Source organism: Athene noctua, chromosome 3, assembly GCF_965140245.1.
Source record: "Athene noctua chromosome 3, bAthNoc1.hap1.1, whole genome shotgun sequence".
In the NCBI taxonomy this organism is placed as follows: domain Eukaryota; kingdom Metazoa; phylum Chordata; class Aves; order Strigiformes; family Strigidae; genus Athene; species Athene noctua.
Genome location: NC_134039.1, coordinates 67,754,340 through 67,776,231, shown reverse-complemented (window position 1 = coordinate 67,776,231; position 21,892 = coordinate 67,754,340).

The window sequence follows — 21,892 nt, the reverse complement described above, 5'->3', positions numbered from 1 at the left end:
TAATTATATTTTTCATCAGCAGAATAAAGCCCCTAAGTAATGAATATGTTTTCTTTAAAATGTACGATGGATCATATATCAAAGGCAGATCCTTTGTAATGTTGTTTGTCTCTTAAAGATAATACTAATCTTAACATAAAAGGCCCTATCTTCTCTCCACTGAGACGATTTGTTTTTCTTAGCTGGAAGTCTTTGTTCTGAATTCTTTATCATGATGAAATGTACAGTAATGGATATGGCATTTCAGCATTGTTATTATATAGTAAATTACCCATTGTCTTCAAGTTGCTAAAAGTCCAGGAATCATGTCGTTGTTGTTCAAAGCATTTAAAATTATATCTTCATGGGTTTTTAATGAACTGTGTTCTCTTTTAATTTGTTGTACATTTATTACAATGATGTGAATGTACACTGGTGCTTCTCTTTTTGATTTAGTAAGTCTTCAGATGTGGAAGGCACATCTGTCAATAAAGTTTTCCTTATTTAATATTTTAGACAGTTGAAAAAAAAGCTCTTAGCTTGCTAAAATGATATGGTGTTCATTTTGAAAACTTTTATATTAGTTTAAGGTATTACACAGAGCGGGAAAGTTCTAGGAAATTTAAAAGAGGACAATTAACGTTTCAGCTCCAGGTTGCAAATTCTGGTTTGCTACTTTTTGATAGAGATCAACTCTTGACTGTACAGTTTAAGCTTTGTTTATAAATGCACTTATTGACAAATGGTTTTTAACTACAGTGTCGCCTATCCTTCCAAATACCAATTACGGTTGACAAAACTAAAAGATATACAGAACCTGAATTTCCTTCCCAGCCTTGGAGAAGGGGAGGTCTCCCCACTAGGGTCAAGAAATCAGACCAGAATCACAAGGTTTGCCTTGTTCTCTTTGTAGCTTTTCTTCAGTATCCCAGCTCTGTGTGCACAGATTTAGTATCTGTGAAAGTTGCTGTAATTATATCTCTGGAGACTGAAGTCCTTTTATGTAGTCACAAAGAAAACAAAGTGAAAGCAGCAGTCAAACGCATTTTCCCTCTGGCATATTTCAACCTTGACCTGATGATACACAACTCTAGAGGTGATAAAATGCCGTTCCCTATTCTCGTCTGAGGTGCTGCTGCTTGACTGCAATTTATGGGAAGGATGCAAATCAGGTCACCTTAGCAAAGGACACATCCCTACAAGATTACAAAATAGCCAGAAACAATAAGTGGTCCTAAAAATGAAATTGTATGTCCAGTCAGGAATTGCGGAGATCTTGGTATGCAAAACAGTCATAACAAATTCTTTTTACTCAAATATGTGATCTAAATAGCCTATGTTCTAATCTTCCATGAAGTACTTATACAGCTCACAACATACTGGACTTATCTACCATTTAAACCTTTAGAAAGATTTCACACAACATAAATAAAGAACTTAATCTGACTTTTCCTTAGCAGTCACCTAGCTTCATCAGGAAAATAACTGAGACCTTCAAAATCACTAGTGTATTCAGACTCAGAAACACTTCTGCAAATAGACAACTGGTTATCATCAAACTATAGCCAGAGAATTAGTTACAGGAAAGGATCTAGGTTATAGAAATGGGTCCCCATTAGCCTGGACACCACACCAACCTAATGTGTTTACAGATCTTATTTCTGAGGAAACTTGTTTGAATAAAAAGAGGTATCTTTAAATGACACTGACATGTCTTGTCTAAACATGCTATCTTTCTGCATGTGCATGGGAGTCTATAGCTGCGAGTCCTCAATCTTCCATTTTTCCTGCTAAAAAATAGCAAGGAGAATAATTATCCATCTAGAACCATGGGAATTCATTGTGGATTGAGACTGAACAAGATACTTTCTCAGAACATCAATGAGATGAGGTTAATGGAAGATGTGTGTAAGGACAACTTAATAGATTTCTTCCTTTTGTAATTAATTTTAGACAGAGCATCAGACAAATAAATTATTTTTATGGTGTGAATATAATAGGAGACAAAAATCAGTTTAAGTCTCTTCCTATCCTTTGTTATTCCACAGCTTACCCTGCCCTCCAATCATATTGACATCACTTGTATTTCCAAAGCAGCATTGTAGATGCTTTGGGACTCCCTGACATCAAATCTCAAACAAAAAGGACAAAACCACTTCATTTATAGAATGTTAAGTGTGTTACCTCTAGAGCAGCATGTCAAGGCAATGGTCCAAACAGGTCCTCCCACAGCATCGTAGCTGGATAAAATGTGATCCAGTGCAAGAAAATACCCACTTGAATGGCGCATATAAGAGAAAGCTCTTTCCCTTCCTTTACAAAAACAATGTATCCATTCCTCTTTGTAGTGTTGCAAGAAATCACTGTATTCAGCAATACCCCTTTCTGGAGCTACAAACAGAAATATTTTTAACTCAAATCCAATAATGTAAATTCTATCACAAAATTAGAATTCTATAGTCAAAAGAGTATTTTCTCTGAGAAATTCTTTGCTGATTATGAGTATTTCTTTTCATTCCCAGAGAGATTCATTCTATCCAGCATCAGGTCTCAAACTTGAGAACTCTCTCATATTGTGCAGCTAAACTGGAGTTTTTAGTTTGGGTTTGCCAGTTGTCAAAATGATATTGTAAGCACTGAAAAAAAAAAAAAAAAAAAAAAAAACAAAAAACCCCACTTTATATTTCTTTTGCCCTTTTGGGGGATCTTTCATGATTTTCCAAAGTTCACATAATGTAGGGATTTATACAGAGGGTTTAAGGGTATTTTAATGTTTAAGAATATACAATTGTTTATCTTCAAATATTTTAATATACAGTTTTACTGCATCAATTAGCATTTTGATCATATGTCTGCAACTATAACAAAAGATAGCTGAGCAATTAATTTTAGAGGTATGTAATGCTTCCATCACTAGATTTTCTGAGGATATCATTTGGATTTGATGTCTATGTAGAGACAGAAGATCAACCAAAACTGTTAGCCTCTGAGACTAAGCTGTTTTCATGTTAGAAGGTAATGTTTGAGTAAATGTCAAAATATGCCACTTCCACAGGCCAGTGGTAATATTCTACTTTGTTCCTGAGGCACAGTGGACATTGTATTTAAGGTATAATGCACTTTGAACACTAGGCTTTGTTCAGAGTCAAGCTCACATTTCAGTTTTTACCTCAATAAAACTGGTGATGCAATATAAACTGGATGAGCAGTTGGAAATAATCTATCATGGCTCTAATCTGCAGTAAGAAAAATAAATCTACAGCTTTGGGGAAAAGTCTCAGTATTGTATTAGCTTGCAAAACTCATGAGGATATTTAACTGAAGAGAACCTCTCAGGACTATAGCAAATTTCATCTTAAACTCAATTGTTTCCTCATTTTTTATAACATTAATGAAAACATTCCAATACTTGTACCATATATTTATTCTTGGTTAGTATGTCATTTGTTTTCATTCAAACTGGCTCTTTTATTTCTCTCTCCTCATATTGCTCACATGTATGGCCCTTAAAATTCTTACAGGAAAAAAAATGGTCACGGTTTAGTTCAGTCTTCACTGAAGATTAAGAAGACCAAACCCTTCCAGTGTGTTCTAGCAAGAGAGATGCTCTCACTGCATTAGTCAAGCTAGATTGCTCCTATCCTTTAATGAATCTTTCTTCAATTTGACTGATCATATTTGAGCACAGCAGTATAGTAAGGTGTCTTTATCTCCTTATGTATTAATTCTTCCCTACATATAGTAGAAATACTTGGAAAATATTCCTTGGAATATTTCAAATACCTCACAGACCACATTCAGGTTTTTTGATAACTGTGTCAAACTGTTTCATGTTCTGACTGCGTAATACAGTACTGTACTGAGGAGGAAGGAGTGGCAGAACAACAGGTGATCAGCTGACCGCAACCCCCATCCCCTGCCCCCCCTGCGTCACTGTGGGGATAGGAGATAGAGAAATAGAGAGCAAAGCTGAGCCTGGGAATAAGGGAGGAGTGGGGGGAAGGTGTTTTTAAGTAGTGGTTGCATTTCTCACCGTCCTACTCTGCTTGATTGGTCAATTAGTGTTAGCGTTTGTGGTGTTCAAATTAAATTGATGGTTTTTTCTTCCCCAATTGAATCTGTCTTTTGCCCATGACCATAATGTGTATATCATCCCTCACTAGCAGGGGCAACAAGCAGTTGCGTGGTGCTCAGTTGTCCTCTCCCTCTGCGCTTAAACCACTACAGATGCCAATGGTAGCAATGCACAGAATAGGACCCTGACACAGTGCAAAATCTTTCAAAATCTGAGTTCTTTAGTGTTAGGGTTCTTTTTTTCTTTTTATACTTTTAGCAACAATTCTGTAGCTTATCTTGCACATAAGGAGCTACTGGACTGAATCTCAGAATGTGTGTAAAAAAAGAAGATAGAAGGAAAGTAAGAGTCTTTAGGTTTAGAGTGGCAGAAAGAGATTAGCTTCATGAAAACATGGCTAGAAGAGCAAATGCAGGACAGTCTGTGGATATGTCAGCAGCAAAGAGAATGTGATAAGTATATAAAGCAGAAGAAAGAACAAAAAAGTGGGAGTAGGAAAGAGACTGGGGAAACAGAACATTCAGAAACTGGAAATAGAACATAAAACTTACTTTTTTGATTAATAAAGACAAATAATAGGAAGAAAAATTATTTTTAAAAAAATAAAATTTGACAGACAACATAAAATGACAAGAGAAGATACGAGGAAATGAAGAATGAAATAAAGAGAGAAGTACATAATAAATAATAAAATCCCAAGAACTAAGCAGTTTGCTCATTGAAATGTACTGCTTAAACAAGATAAATTAACACAGGTTGGATAACATACAAATGAGAAATCTTGAGCAACCCTGAAAAGTCAGTAACTTTCCTCGCTCTACCTATGTGTGTTAAATAAAATTAAAAGGGTGTCCAAGTGGTTCTGGTAAATTAAGGAGAGCTGTTGTCCATTCAAGATGTTTCCCAAGTGATTCATGGCTGCAGGTGCAGCCAGAGTCTTGTTCAACAGTCCTAAATGATAATGAATCCAGCAGCAGCGGAAGACACTTGGCAACTGGCTGGACTAGGTTTTATATCCTGAAGTACTGGCCATTTTTAGAGCAGTTTCTTAATTAACAAATGAAACTACAGACCCCTGAAAACGGCCACAGTATTAACCACTTGCTTATTTTGAAGATATTACAGTTTCTGGCAGCCAAAACTGTTACGTATGTATTCCACCATGAAATTGTGGGAAAGCAGATCTCATATTGCTTTTCAGTACAGAAATGTTCACTTTCTCTTATAGGTAACTGACCCTTCTGTGGAACAACAAGGACACAAAGGAGTCTAGAGGAAATTTAATCAAACACATCCTACCATTGTCATTTGTTATTTTAAGGCTTCACTTTGACACAACCTCACGTTCTAATTCAGAGGAAAGATAAAACAACATACAAAGACTGGCTTTTCTAGGATTTGAAGGTGTACAGCATTTTAGAAGTATATGTCCTGAAAGAGTAAATTCATAGAATTAGGGGGGAGCGGGGAGGGGAAGAGATGGGTTTAAAATATTCAGTCTTATGCCTGTGTCTCTAAAATTTACAAGCTGCTGTGAAATGCAGACATTTCAAGAGAAAGAAACCCTCAGCTGTTGCATATAGCTTTGATATTTTCCAATATAGTTATGTGTGATATGACAGTAGCTACTAGTCAGGAAAATGTATGCATATAGCCTGAACAATAACATTTAAAGAAACACATTTATTGACAAAGAAAAACAAAATCCTATATCTATATAGCGTAGCTAGTATAACAGCATTTCTGGAAACTTACTTATTTCCTCTTTTTAAGCTATGCTACATAAAGTCAGTACTGTATAAAATCAATCTTAGAATATGGGTCCTTGCTTTAAGACAAAGAAAGAAAAAAAATCATCCATGTTTAATGAAGCCAACACCTTAGTTAAATTTCAATTTTGTTTTGAGATAGGACAATTCATTAGATAACAAGTCAGAGGAATATTTTGATTATTGCAGTTCATAGAAAGTATTTGCTGTGAAAATTATTTATTTATTTTCAACTTGTAGTTCACACATTGTGAAGTGTTGTCTGTGGTGTACAGGTCGCATTCAAAGATGACTGCAATAAACAGGAATTTGTGCATGTATATATGTCTACAATAGGGTTTCCACTGACATCAGAAACTGTGGTCTAGACTCCAAATAGATGTTTTCTAAAATGTTTTTTTTTAAATACTCTAAATTATTTAATTTTTTTTCCATTTCCTGTATCTTCCCTGCTCAAGCACAGGAGGTAAGTGTATCCAAGTCAGTACTCTTAAGCCAGGCCAGGTTTGTGAGCAAGGGTACCTTCAGTGAAATGCTTGCAGTGAGGTTCACCCAGTTCTGGCTAACATATGTATTGAAGCAACTGCTGATGAGGCAGTATTTCATCTTGTGTAAAAGTAACCTCTATTGTTTTTCCACTGATAAGCTCAACCTCTGATGTGGGACAAAAAAAAAGTACAGCCTGGTTTGCGAGGTGTCAGGTTCCTGAGTGTGCTAACAGACCACAACTGCCTTGATCGACTTAACCTGGGACCTCCCCACCAGGCACCCATGTACAAGGTGTCCAGCCCTTGTCCAAGGTGACTGGCAGGGAGCAGCACCAGCAGGGCTGTGCTGCAAGGCGGGGGTGCGCCCAGTACCGCGGGTACCAAGGGATTCATTTGAGAGAGGTGGTAGCTGTCTGCCTTCAGGGACGACTCCAGCATCTCAGTGCCAGCAAGTCAACAGTCCCACAAATAGAGTATGTAGAAGTACATACTCTATTTGTCTGAAGAGGGTCTTCTGTAATCCTCTTTGAGTTGAATACATATGTTATTATTATATATATATATATATATATACATATATATACTTTCCCTTTTATTTTTCACACAGAAGCATAATTATACTGGGGGCTTTTTTCAAGTTCATGAATTTTTAGTCAGCTTGAATTGTTTCTTGTACCTCTAGCAAAAGCCTGTTGCCGTCAAATATATGATGGGAGCATTTCCATTTCTGCTGGAGATGTTACATGCAGTTTAGAAGGAGCTGATGTTATAGGACCTTTTCTGTGTTTGCCCAAGACCATAGGTAGACACAGCTCATGGATGTTTAATAACAACAGCATGTCTCCGCCCCAAGGCACTTTGAGTTTAATTAGATACACGATAGAAAAGGGTGACAAGGGAAAAGCACATGGACAAGAGAAACAAGTAGATAAAGGTGAAGATATGGAAGCCAAAATCATGGGCTGTGCTTCATTTCAGTCTGTTTAGGGAAGAGTTTATTTAACATGTTATGTTAAGGAACAAAGTGATTCTTGTAAGATGTATTATGAACAAGTCGATTACCTTTCTCATATATACTTATTGAATGACAGTGAATGTCTACATTTCTAACCACTTGAGTATAGAACTTTTTCTCTCTCCTCAGGTATAACAAATTTATATAGGAAGCAGCTATGAATAACTCAGAAGAGTCAAGCAAGTATAGGGTGAGTTGTAAGAAAGGTTAACAGACTCCCTGTCATGAGTGTTGGAAAACAAAAATTCAGTGGGCTTTTACTTTTTTTAATTTTTTTTTAATTTAGAGATTTTGGTAGACAATGATCCTACTTGTATAGGACAAGAACAGAACAAAGTCATTTCATTATGATATATAATTAATAGGAAAAATGCAAAGTTTTCATTTGTAAAAGTACTATTGTGGCTACTTATTCTTGCTGGGGAACCCTTACTGCTAAGTGATTTCACTGACAACATTTGTATAATGCATTTGCAGTGCAAAATGGGGATTCTTGATTTGGCATCAACTCAAACAATGATCAAAAAATCCGTTATTTTTCTACTGAAAAACATGGCTTACCTTACTAAAAGAAACAAAACAAACAAACAAAAAAACCCACCTTAGGATTGGTCAGTCTGTTAACCAATTATCTTTTTTTGTAGTATCATCACCCCATATTTACAGCCGCACATAAAGATGCAAGTACTCATCACTTGTAGGCAGATATGTCACTACAAAAAGTGTACAAACACATTTTTTTTAAAACTCTGTTCTAATTATATTTTTTCTAATGTAAACTTTTGTATTAACAGAACAATTTATATAAGCATCAAGACATAAATATTTGATGATGGTTGTAAAACAAGAGGGATGTTATCCCTCTAAAATATTAACCTTTCTAGTAATAAAGTCCCTTTTCCTATTATATAAAACTTTTTTCTGCATCAAATTTTGTTGCCAGGCTCATGTTAGAAAGAGGACAAGAAAAATACTGTTAAAAATATGACAATGCTTTGTTACTTTATTAGTCTTCAATCGTTCATTCATTAACTTGTCCAGAATGTCCATTTTTATAGAGTACAAAATGTGGTCCCTTATAGTATCCTGCTTCATAAAATACTGCTGATAACAATTCTATGTAGAAAACTTGTCATATATTTTTCTATAATGTTTGTCCTCAGACCTAGATCAACAAATCATAGTGTTAGAAGCAGAGAAGCCATATTCATTATCAGATTTAATTCATCTTATTAATAACAGTATTTCTCCATGATCTTGTTGAATCTTTGCACTAATTTCTTGATATCAGTTCAGTCATACCACATTATATTGGATTATGCTACACCAGAAAGTGGTCCTGTGATGAAATGAATTGTGGCTACCACATTTCAGATCCTCTCCCACTCCCTAATGCTTGCCAAGAAAACCCATGCTAACATTCTCAGAAATAGTCTCTTCTCTAAATCCTGCAAACTTGTGCCACCTATGTGCAATTCTGATGTGTTAATGGAGGACTTCTACTAAAGCATTTATACTTTACACATGCAAGTTAAAAGCCTAAACAGTTAGCTGGCCATTCTTTCTGGAGAATTACACTTACAATAAACTTCTGAGCATTAGTTTGTAAGCCAGCAAACACACACTGTCATCAAGATCCATTTCTACACACGGTTTATTATTTACATTAATTTAATGTATATTAATCGATCTAAGTTTGTGTTGGCACATATGAAAGTCACAACCCTTGAAAACAGGGCTTATCATTATCCACAAGGATCACATCTTTGTGGAAGTAAATTCTGGAAAAATCCTTGGAGCTTCACTATTTTTCTTAAATGTTTTGTAAGTACATTTAAGTTGTTTTAATACTTTCCAGGTTTTTAACTCATGCAATTCCAGTGAATAAATAATTATTTTAATTATATTGCATCATTTAGATTTTTGGCTCATTTTTATTCATACATCCACCACTTAGTCTTAGCCTCCAACTTAGTAATAGCCTTGTACTTTCAAATATCTCCCACGTGTCTTATTTTGTTATGAAATCTTAAACTATATTTTCACATCGACGCTTAAATATACACCCCCGAGCTGCATTCAGTTTTACTGAAGGAAATAAAATTTAGTATCTTCTGGGTTCCCCTTAGCTTTATTTATTTAATATTTCAAGAAATTGACATCTTGGTCCAGAGGTATTACAGAGAGGCTTACTGGAACTCTGTATTTTATTTTACCTTCACACTTGAATTTTATCTTTAAGATGCTGTTTTCCCCTTTAATTTAATTGTTTATGAGACATTTTTTCTTAACATTTTGAGGTACCAAATTCCAACTCTGGTCTGAGCAGAGCAAGGACACCTCTGCTGAAATCATGGAGTTGCATCCATTACTGCTAGGGTCAACATGTGTTATTTTACGAGGTACTTCATGGCTTCTGATGACAGCACAATTCATTCTAATGTGACCTGGACAGAAATAAACAAAGTGCAGTACTCTAGCAGAGTGGGAAACAGGGAATACTCAAATGTATGCATTATTTCAGTAGAGGTCAAAGTTTCACTTATCCTAACTCAGAAGCAGTACAAATAATCAGCCTTATTTCCAGGAGTCAGCTAAAACACGTCAGAGGACACATTATGTGGATACCTAGAAGGTCAGTAACAGGAAGGCATAATTATTACAAACCAATAGTGAGAGCATTTTCAATAATAAGTTTGCTTCAGAAATACTCATAGTTAATCTCTTCTTTGTTCACTCTGTTCATAAGACAACTCCTGTGATTAATTAAATCATTCTGTACAAAAAAAAGACCTGTTGTGTGGACACTGTCTCAGCATGTCTAGCCTTCAAAAGGGATCCTGCTTCCTACAGCTTCACACACCACCCACATAGAGCTGATAATGATTGTATGATACAACAAGAACTACCATTTCACTCCATTATTTTTGATGCTGTGAAAACTGGGAATTGTCATACTTTTCACTACTCACTTTTAATATGTTCCTTTCAGATCCCACAAAATTTATGTTCTCTTTCATGCTTTTCAATCCAGTTCATTCAACATAAGTAGGTACTAAAATACTTCAGGTTAATTTATGTTGGTATTCTCTTATAAAAAAATAGCTGGAATAAGTATCAGGATAAACCTGCTCTGGTGCATGTCCCCCATAGGCCACAGGGAATATCTGTCCTCCCACAGAGAGCCTCCTTCTCCTCCAACTTTGGTGTTTCTCAACATTTTTGTTCCCTCTACCTGTGTGGTGTTTTCTGCCTTTTCTTAAATACATTTTCTCACAGGTACCACCACCTTGGCAGAGGGCCTCGGCTGTGCCCGGTGGTGAGTTCATTGGAGCCAGATGGAACCGTTTGTGTCCAGAAAAGGGGCAGCCCCAGCCTCTTCTCACAGAAGCCACCCAAATGGGTCTATCTGTAAGGAAGACACTGTAAAGAGAATATATTAACGAAACAAATAATTGGTATAGGCAGTATTTTTTTCAACCTTCTTACGGATGACACAGAATTTCGTGATAAGAAGGAACCAGAATTAAAATTTATATACAATATCTTCTCTCAACACTTAAAAAAGCAAAAGAAACAGGCAGCTTGCTTCCCAACTTGCTATTCGTCTTGATATAAAACCTTTCTGGAAGACACTAGAGAAGTGAAAGCTTTCTCTTAATGTTATGCACAAAAAAGAGAGAGGCAGAATCCATAATATTTAACTTTTCTACTAGGCCAGATACCAACAGTGTTAAAATCAAACTATAAAAGATAAGACTAAGAGGAGGAGGGACAGAAAAAAAATGGACTCATAATTGATGTTATATGTGATTTTCTCACTCTTAGTCTAAAAGGCAAGGATATACAGCAAAATCTATATCAGATTAAAGCATAGCATATAAGCCATTCCTCAACAGAAGGAAGCAATTCAACTCATAATTGTAAAGGACATAGCCAGGCTGACTGGGCTTGGCATTTGGGAATATATAAATGGCTATTAAAATATGGGTCTCATTCAAATTGCTATGACAGGACAGAGAGATAGAATAATTCAAGGTCAGGTCATGCCAATTTTCATGGTAGACTTAAGTCCAGCAAACCAATCAATCATTCAATACATTTAAGATTTTAACTAAACTAAGCTTGAAATAGAAGTCCACAGTTATGTCAAAAACAAAGGCGTGAGCAAGTGTGGGAACAGATTTGGAAACAAAAAAATAAAGGATTAGCCATTTTGGCTCCAAGAAGTTACCAATTTGTTACAGTAAGAGTAGAATTTGGGAAAGTCAGCTTTAAATACATTTTCACTGCATAAATATTAAATAACAAACACTTGCTAAAGTGATATTTATTCTATATTTCTCATATGTTGTGCATCTTATGGGATAAGAACTACTTTGGGTACTGTACTGGGTCTGGCTGAACTGGGATTGGTTTCTCCCTGTAGCAGCCCTCACGGTGCTGTGGTTTATGCTGGGAGCTGGCAGGGTGTCGACGGCACCCTGGTGCTGTGGCTGCTGCTGAGCAGTGCTTACACAGCACCAAGGCTCTTTCTGATATTTCCCCCGGTGGGACGGGGTGGGCAAGATCTTGGGAGGGGACACAGCCAGGACAGCTGACCCAAACTGACCAGAGGGATATTCCATACCATATGACGTCTGCTCAGTATAAAGCTGGGAGAAAGGAGGAAGGGGGTGGGGTCACCCTTGGTCCTCCGAGGCAACCACTACGGGTATGGGAGCCCTGCTCCTGAGAAGGCCCGACATCGCCTCTTCATGGGAAGTAGAGAATAAATCTGTTTGCTTTTGCTCCGCATGTGGACTTTTGCTTCACTTTACTTATATTAAAACTGCTTTTGTTTCACCCACAAGGGTTAGTTTATCTTCTTTCCCCTCTTTACCCTGTTGAGAAAAAAAAAGGGAAAGGGGGGGGAAGTGATAGAGCGACTTGGTGGATACCTGGCATTTAGCCAAGATCAAACCATCACAGGTACACACTTTCTTAGATTAAGTGTGTGAAAAGAGATAGGGTGAAATTACCAAAAAGTAAGAAAAAAATAATTAATAATGAGAGATAATAATATTATATACCACCTCAGTCTTTTAGTTTATTTTTAAATTATGCTTATGTGTTACACTGAGTGTTATGTAAAGGTACTGTTTCTAAATATCACATTTGCAAGCTTTACTAATGCCATTTGTACTCAGTCATTTTGCTGTATAAAAAATATTTTTTAAATTTAAATATATTGTGTTTGGCCTAGTTCTCATTTACTTTGTATTGTTTTTAATATTGGTGAAGGCTCTTTTCACAAAAATACCTTTCCACTTATAGCATTTCATTCTTTTGGACTCAAAAATGAGAGCAGCAATAGAGAAGACAAAGACTTTTCTCAAAGTGCCAGGAATGTTGCACAACTGCATAGCTGAATGAAAATACACAGTCAGTAGGTATTTTTTGCCATGAAAGGGCTTGTTTCTTGACATATTTCCTAAATGAAGAAAGTCAACAGCTAACAGAAGATCTTCAAAGTAGAGTTCATCTGTTCCGAAACAGAAAATGGAAGCTTGACTATTATTTGAGGAAATTATTGTTTTTGTTTTTGGTTTTTTTTTCCAGTTCTAAAAAATCCAGGTAAGTAGGGGAATCAATAACCAAGAAATTATATCCAGAGAAATTCAGAAGGTATAAAATACTTCTGAATGCGCTAAAATGGATGTGTTCTGAAAGCTTTGAACATTACCAAATCCCCCCAAATTTACTTCCAGATGGTTCTCCCAAGGCAAAACCATGATCTTACATATTTGTAATGCAGCTTAGTGTCTTCTCTGCTTTTCCATTAAGCATGTATTAACTGAGAAACCACCCAATATCTGTGTCAGGTACATTGGATCATGAAAAAAGCAGAATCTGTGTTATACTAGTTAACAGTGCTCACACTTAAAGTTCTATGTACAATATTCAGTTACATGGTTATTAGTAAAGACAGAACTCTGGCATGTGTGCAGCAAAAATTTAGCTAAAGTGAAGAAGAGAGAATAAAATGGCAGTAAAAGATTACAAGGATTTTTTTAATATTGGACCAGTGGAACAGAAGGTGGTGAAAACATTTCACTGGTTCCAGTCAACTTTTTAAATTTCTTTTTTAATCCACCCTCTATGGAAATATGACTTCATTAAAATTAAAATTTATCTACCAAATTAAATATTTTCCAAAAAATGTCCAGTGAAATGGTTTTGTTCTTGACCAATAAACAAAAATATTTAATTAAAAATGTAAAAATTATTTATTTTGGAATATTTTGCTCTATGAATTATCTTTCTTCTTTTTTAATATATTTTGTCCTCCAATAGTGTTCATATGGACTTGAATCTGAAAGTCCCAGAGAATTTTACTGACTAAACTCTCAATTTTTCCTGATATTTACATTGATCACCTAGACCCTTAAGCAAAAAAGGGTATTCAGTCCAGGTATAAGGAGAATGTGGAAAACCATTTGACAGAGGTAATTGCTTGTAAGGATCGAGCAATGTGTCTTCTACTAATATAAAGATAATAAATGTTGTACTTTTTGCCTGAATTTCTGTTATCCATATTATTATGCATATTCTTATATCCACTTCTCTCATCAAAATGCATTACAAGCAAATAAATACCCATTTTTTTTCTAGTATTCATTCCCAACTCCATGGTATTACTCATATTTCTATATCTATATGTGTATATATATACATATATGTATTTAGTAACCTCAGCTGGAAAAGTTAAAATTCTCATGTTATTATTGTATAAAAAAATATAAATGGTCTCTTCTTCAAGATTTGTGTGGAATATTAATATCATCCACTATCTGGAATAAAATCTGTTAGTTTTTCGTAGAATGACAGAGAATAGTTTGGAAGTCCTTGAAAAGGACGATTTGTATGTAGTTTGTCATAGTAAGTTTTAAGATTATACATATATATAACACTTAATCCAAATACATAGGTTCATCAGTGACACCTTCAGAGAAGAAAGACAGTTTTAGGCAAGGAGAGGATCACAATATACTAAAAAATGAAGACAACCTATTTGATAAAAAGTCTGCATTACTGCAAAGCCTAGTCATTTGATGAATTTCACAGTTTCCTATGTTACAATATATAAGAGAGAATAGATGCCAAAAAACTATAACCAAAATTAAAAAGCAAAATGGAAATATGCACAACATTACAATTAAGGAATAAATAAATAAATAAAAATCAATACAGTTGGAGACAAAATACATTGCTAAGATATCAACAAATACGATTTGTCCTGAATACTACACAAAAGTTACATTTTTGTGTGTTGGAGAAAAATCTTTGGATTGTGTCATTTCAGCTTCAGTCCTGAAAGTTCATTTCTAGCAATGTCAGATGCAGAAGAGTGAACAGAGTATTTGAAGCAGAATGAAGAAATGTCTTATATCTGAAAATTATTTTAGAGAACATAAAACCAATCCATCCTGCTATTTCAGATGTTCAAGCAGTCTTCTGCTTAAATAGATCTAACGAGATCGATGAGAACAAAGGAAGAACCAAGGATTTCTCATCAGAAAGATTGAGTATTCAAATACTAAACAGACTCAGATAATAAATACTAATTTTTTTTCTCAATGCACATGATTACAAAAATATGTGCTGCAGTAAAACGTTGGATTTGTGCCTAGAAATAAGCATAAATATGTGCATATCTAGTAACTGTACCACTGAGAAGTCATTTATATGGGAAATTACATACTTCTGAATGACAACTCCTCTTTAGTGATACCTGACTGGGCCTAAAATAGCAGGTCTTTCTTCTCCACATGGTTACAGATGTTTTTCAAACAGGAATCTTAGTAAAAATCAGGTAGGTATAGCTGCCTTCAGTTGTCTGAATCAATGATGTCAATCTTGCAGGAGTAGAAAATAAATATTTTTGAGGTATGGCCCAATCCTTAAGGTAGGTTAGACTATAACCCTCTAGAATACTTCCTTAAATCGTACACTTCCAAGAACTGTTTTTTGTTTTGTTTTTGTAAGGACAATGAGCTATACAATTTGCTTCCTTTTGAATAATTAAGTATTTCATTCTGTATCCACATTTGTCTTTTGAATGCTATTAACAGTGAAAGTCAAACTCTGACTTGCATATATAGACTGGAATCAAAAAAGCCTGTATTAATGAAAGCAAATCATACATTAAAACAATTTATCAAAGTAAAATTCATTCTATCTTTTCCTTGCTTACATTAGAAATTAATCTTAAATTTCTTCTCAACTTTGAACTTGAAAATTTTTTACATCCATCAGTCACTGGATGCTCTATGCAACAAAACCTCAGTGCTGCCATGAGCTTTAAGACATGGAAGGGCACCATGATAACTTTTAGTAGTTAGTTGATGAAATTACACAATATGTTACAGGAAATGCTGCAGAGATAGAATTAAACAAAAGATGGAGCTAAGACTTCTCAAAGATATTAGAATGGAAGTATATATTTTCTTATTTCAACATTTCAAATTGACAAAACTAAATAAATATATATTCCTTGTTACATAGTTCTCTAGGACCTTCTTGAATTACACCAACAGGGAAATAAATCATTTTACCATATCTTGAAGACAAACAAGCAGCTCTAGAAAGAAAATGGTCTCATCACAGACTAGAGGCTTACAGAATTACAGAATCAAGGAATCACAGAATTACAGAATTGCAGAATCACAGAATCACAGAATCACAGAATGGTTGAGGTTAGCAGGGACCTCTGGAGTTCATCTTGTCCAGCGCCCTGCTCAAGCAAGACCACATAGACCTGATTGCCCAGGACATTGTCTAGACAGTTTTGAAAATCCCTAAGGAGAGAGGCAATACAACCTCCCTGCACAATCTATTTCAGTGATCAGACACTCTCATAGTGAAAGAGTTTCCTGATGTTCAGGTGGAATCTCCTGTGAAGAGGAGGAGAGGAGAGGAGAGGAGAGGAGAGGAGAGGAGAGGAGAGGAGAGGAGAGGAGAGAGAGGAGAGGAGAGGAGAGGAGAGGAGAGGAGAGGAGAGGAGAGGAGAGGAGAGGAGAGGAGAGGAGAGGAGAGGAGAGGAGAGGAGAGGAGAGGAGAGGAGAGGAGAGGAGAGGAGAGGAGAGGAGAGGAGAGGAGAGGAGAGGAGAGGAGAGGAGAGGAGAGGAGAGGAGAGGAGAGGAGAGGAGAGGAGAGGAGAGGAGAGGAGAGGAGAGGAGAGGAGAGGAGAGGAGAGGAGAGGAGAGGAGAGGAGAGGAGAGGAGAGGAGAGGAGAGGAGAGGAGAGGAGAGGAGAGGAGAGGGAATGCTTGTTGCCCATTGCTTCTTCTTCTGCCTCTGGGCACCACTAAAAAGAGCCTGACCTCATCTTCTTTGCACTCTCCATTCATGTATTTACATGCATTAATAAGATCCCCCCGAGCCTTCTCTTCTCTAGGTTAAACAGTCCCACTTCTCTCAACCTTTCCTTACAGAAGAGATACTCTACTGCCTTCATCATCCTTGTGGGTTTTCACTGGACTCTTTCCAGTATGCCCATGTCTCTCTTGTACTGGGGGGCCCAGAACTGGATATAATACTCCAGGTGTGGCCTCACCAGCACTGAATAAAGGGGCAGGATCACCTCCCTCCACCTGCTGGGAACACTCCTCCTCATGCAGCCCAGGACACCATGAGCCTTCTTTGCAACAAGGGCACACTGCTGGCGCATGGTCAATCAAGTGTCCGCCAGGACAGACAGGTCCTTCTCTGCCAGACTGCTTGACAGTTTGGTGACCTATAACATAGACTGGTGCATGGGTTTGTTCCTCCCCAGGTGTAGGACTTTGCACTTTCCCTTGTTGAGATTCATGAGATTACTGCCAGACCATTTCTCCAGCCTGTTGAGGTCCCTCTGGATAGCAGCATGACCCTCTAACATATCAGCCTCTCCTCCCAGTTTGGTGTCATCAGTAAACTTGCTGAGGGTACATTGTACCCCATCATCCAGACCACCACTAGTCACTGACCTCCAGCTAGACTTTGTGCTGCTGATCACCACCCTCTGGACCCAGTCATTCAACCAGTTTTCAGTCCACCTCACTGTCTGTTCATGCAGCCCGTACATCAACAGGTTCTCTATGAAGATCCTGTGGAAGACAGTGTCAAAGGCCTCACTGAATTCCAGATAGACAATATCCACTGCTCTCCCCTCATACATCTTTTGATTTTGTGGTGGGTGTGATGACCTTGGCTGGCTGCCAGACCCACCACACTGTCTCTCTCTCTCTCCCTCTCCTCCACAGGACTGGAGGAGAAAATAAGTCTAAAAAATTCATGGGTTGAGATAAATGTAGTTTAATAAGAAAAACAAGGGTCATACATGGAAACAAAGCAGAAAGAGGATACTTATTCACCGCTTTCCAGCAGCAAGCAGATGTCCAGCTACTTCCTAGGATCTAGAATCTCAGTATGCATAATGGTTTCTTTGGAAAAAAAAACCACCATAAGCACAGATGGCCCTCCCTCCTACTCCTCCTGCCACTCACCTTTGACTGAGGAACATGACATTATATGATATGGCATAACCCTTTGTGTCAGTCTAGGTCAGCTGTCCTGGCAATGTCCCCTCTGAACCTCCTGTGCACTACCATCCTACAGGCCCTTGCAGGGTGAAGGTTGGAAAAACAGCCTTGGTGCTGCATGAGCACTGCTTAGCCAAAATATTGGTGCGTTATTAACAATACTTTTCTAGCCACAAATGCAAAGCACAGCACTATATGGGCTGCTATGAGAAGTTAACTCTATCCCAGCCATACCCAGGGCAGGGTGGGGTTTTTTTCAAACTTTTAACATCCCTTAAAGTTTTTTTAAATGAAGCCAAGAGAATTAAAGGAGTTTTGAGTTCCATCTACAAAAGAGATGAGACTAAAGAACCAGTATGAAAAGGCAGATTTACTGAAGTTTCAAAAGTATGTAGTAACTTTATTTCATTCCCACAGTATCTAATATATTGACTAAAGGACTATAGGACCTGTGGCTCTCATAATGAGATAAAGCTACACATAGCACCAGTAAAAATAATGGAAGAACACATTTTAGAGGCATCACAGTTAACTTCAGATGTTTCCAATGTTAGCTACTTACCCTAGGCTCCCTTTATTGTCAGCTGAGGGAACTAAACATTTTGTAGACACAGTTCCTCAAGATCTATTTCCTTTTTTTTTTTTTTACAGAATGAGGTCAACGAAGTTCTATTTTGTCCTAATCTGTGGTGACTAGCTCATACTAAGATATCTACTGATGATCAGATAAAACCCATCCCCATTATACAAGATACATGACCGATTCAAGCATTATTAGTGTTTGGAAGGAATTGCACTGGAAGGCTTTCCAACTGAGTTCAGCTCTATTGAAATTAGTTAGGTCTCTTCTTAGAAAGACAAAGGAATTAAGAAAGTCATGTAGATCTATAAATAAACTAACCCCTCCAACTCCTGTTTCTTCTCCTGATAAAGAGTGCTTGCAGGTTCTGGAATATATTTCAGTGCATGCTGTAACAAACACGCACCAGGGTATTTTTGGAAGAGGAACTTCCTGTCAAGCAAAAGGATTCTTCTTTATCTGTTAGTAATAATAGCTACATGTCAGAATATTGCTGTTGACTACGAATCATTATTCTTTCATTAGTTTGTAGCTAGATCATCATAAATGAAGAAGATTCTCAAAGAGCTGTTCCTTTCCAAGACAAATGTTATTGTTTTGGTTTTTTTACCTGATTACTGGCTGTTATAATAGCAGAGCTTCTGCTACAGAATTCATAATTAGGTAATTTGCAATTTTTTATTATATGTTGTTCTTTATCAAATGACAGCAGCTACAGAGATTAATAAAGCTGTCAGCTGTGGATAAATTCATAAGTGATTATTTCAATTTTTATTCTCAAGTGCTACTTATTAGCATATTGTCTTTTTTATTGAGGGAACTGAAGTGGATAGATTGAGAAGAATTATCTCTTTAACATGAGGTAGCTTCAGTTTTTTGTTGAATAGTGTCCTCCCTAGAGAAAGGTCCAGTAGCACTAGAATTTTAACTAACTGGTAGACAGAACGTTATTATTAATATGGACTACATATTTAGCTGGCAATAAGGAGCATCATAAAATGCTCAGAAAAAGGAAGGAAAATTCAATAGCAATTTTCAAGTATACTTAAGCTAAATATTTGACAAAAGTCACATCCTTGCTTTCTTGAAGTATATAATTAGAAAAGTGGCAGAATTAATGTAATTATTAATAGACTTTTAATGACAATAGGCTTTTGATCAGCACAGTAAATACTATGCCATTTCCCCTTTCTTAATGTAAGCTTGCAAACTACATGTCTTTAACAGAAAATGTTCAGAGAACCCATACACTTCTTTTCAAAAAGAATTACACGATCATACTAAGTGACAGAATGGCACTGAAAATTTCCATGTTGATTCCAGTGGATCCCATAATTCATCTTATCTCTCTGCCTCCACCCTTCTGGTTAATGATCTTACTTTGCTGTTGGGTACTTCTTAATTTAGATATTGATGCTATAAATGAAATCAGAAGGGATGGACATGAATTTGCCAGCATCAGTCCAGTTGTTAGACAGAGACCTTAAAATTAAAGTTCTTTATGTCAGATTGGATTAATATATTTTTATTGTAAAATATAATTAGCAATTATTGGGGAAAAAAAAATCAAACCCTTTAAAATAGCACAGGAAGCACAGCTGCAAAGTATAAATCTTGGTATTTTTAAAATCAAAACCATAGGAGGTTTAAAGGTCATATAATTATCTTTCATCTACATATATAGAAAACATCAAATAGTATCTTTACAACATAATACAAATCAAACGTTTACATACTACTAAAGACACTGATTTGTGTACTTTATATACACACTTACACCTCATGCATTACTATTACCTGAAAAACAGTTGTCTTGCATGTTAATTTTTCTAGATGAGAAAAAGCAAGAATTGAAAATGACCATTTTTTTCCCTTGAAAATAATAAAAAATTCCCAAATAATTTTTGAAAGTCATTCAAAACTTATACTCATATTTGGAAGAAGTGTCTTATAAAAGTATTAATTGTGATGGTAAGCTTTATACATGCTGCATTTTCCTTTAGTGCTTGGTCTTTTAGGAATATAAGAGTAGTCTGCATGTCAAGACTCATGACCATAGACCCACTCTGGTGTGCATCTCTGTCCCACTTTTTATAAATACCTGTATTCATGTGTGCAAGTTCGTAGAGCAACAGAGGCAGGTCCTAATTAGCAAATAAACAAACAGATAAGGTACTTTGGCTTGCCTGGCTTGCAATGTACATAAACGCCTCCTTCTGCTTTCTTTGCATTGACAGAGTTCCTTAGTCATAAGAATATTACCTGATATTAAAAATGAAATCTGTAAACCATTTATGTCCAGATAATGATTCAAGCCATTCATATTCACTTTCCAATAACATGAACTGATCAAGTCTGACTGATTAAAATATTAATAGAAAACTAATTTTAATTGCATTCACACTGTTTGGGGCTAAGTAAGTTTGTGTACATATCAAACTAGAACACAAAAATATGACATACCCAAAGATATTTTTCAAGAAAAAAAGTGAATTTACATTCAGTAAATGAACTGTTCTTTCTCCACAGTGAATCTGGGTGGAATTACACTATTTCTGTGCAAGGTCATCTCCAGAGAAATCCAAAGAGAAGTTTGGTTTCAGGACTTAAACAAACTGATGGAATTTCTCTAATTCACTCTGGCACTTTTCGGTGCTCATACTTTTTTTGATTTACTGTTTCTAGTAGATTGTGGTCATCTCTCTATTGCACCTATTCCTGTGGGACACACTAACTGCATCTACATTGTCTCAAGTTCAGGTTTTCAAAGTCTAACCAGAGCTGGACATAGGGCAAACTGTATAGCACACCTGAAAGGGGAGCAAAAGGTGGACACCTCAAGGGCTCGTTCAGCTTTAAATAGCTTTCATACAACCATTACCTTCAATGTAACCAAACCCAACCTCTTGTGTCCATGTATCCCATCTGCTCTTATGACACAATCAGTAACATAATAAATGAAGTGGTTTCCAAATACTTCTTAAAAGGTTCCCAGTGTTGCCTGTTACAGAGCCATTATCGATGTCCAGATTCAAGTCTTAAGGTTACACTGGGCTTTATGTCAGTCTTGGCCTTGAGCAAATCAAATATGGTACAATCAAAGCATGTTTTCTTTAATATATGAAGTCCCATGTTTTCTTGAGTTGAAGCTTTACAGCTATGTCTGGCCTTTACATAGATCCCTCAAAAAGAAAAGTGTTTCTGTCACATTTTCCCCAAATATCCCTGACTTTACTTACAATATGTCTACTTGAATTGGATCTGGATTTTCATACAGTCCATTCGTTTCACTGATGATGCCAATACTGTAACAAGCCAGAAGTGTTTACACTCTCCATATTGATCTACACTTGTCACCCTTATCTAACACAATTTATACAGAAAAAGTAAAGTTAAACATCTGTTTCCTCAGTCTTTACTAC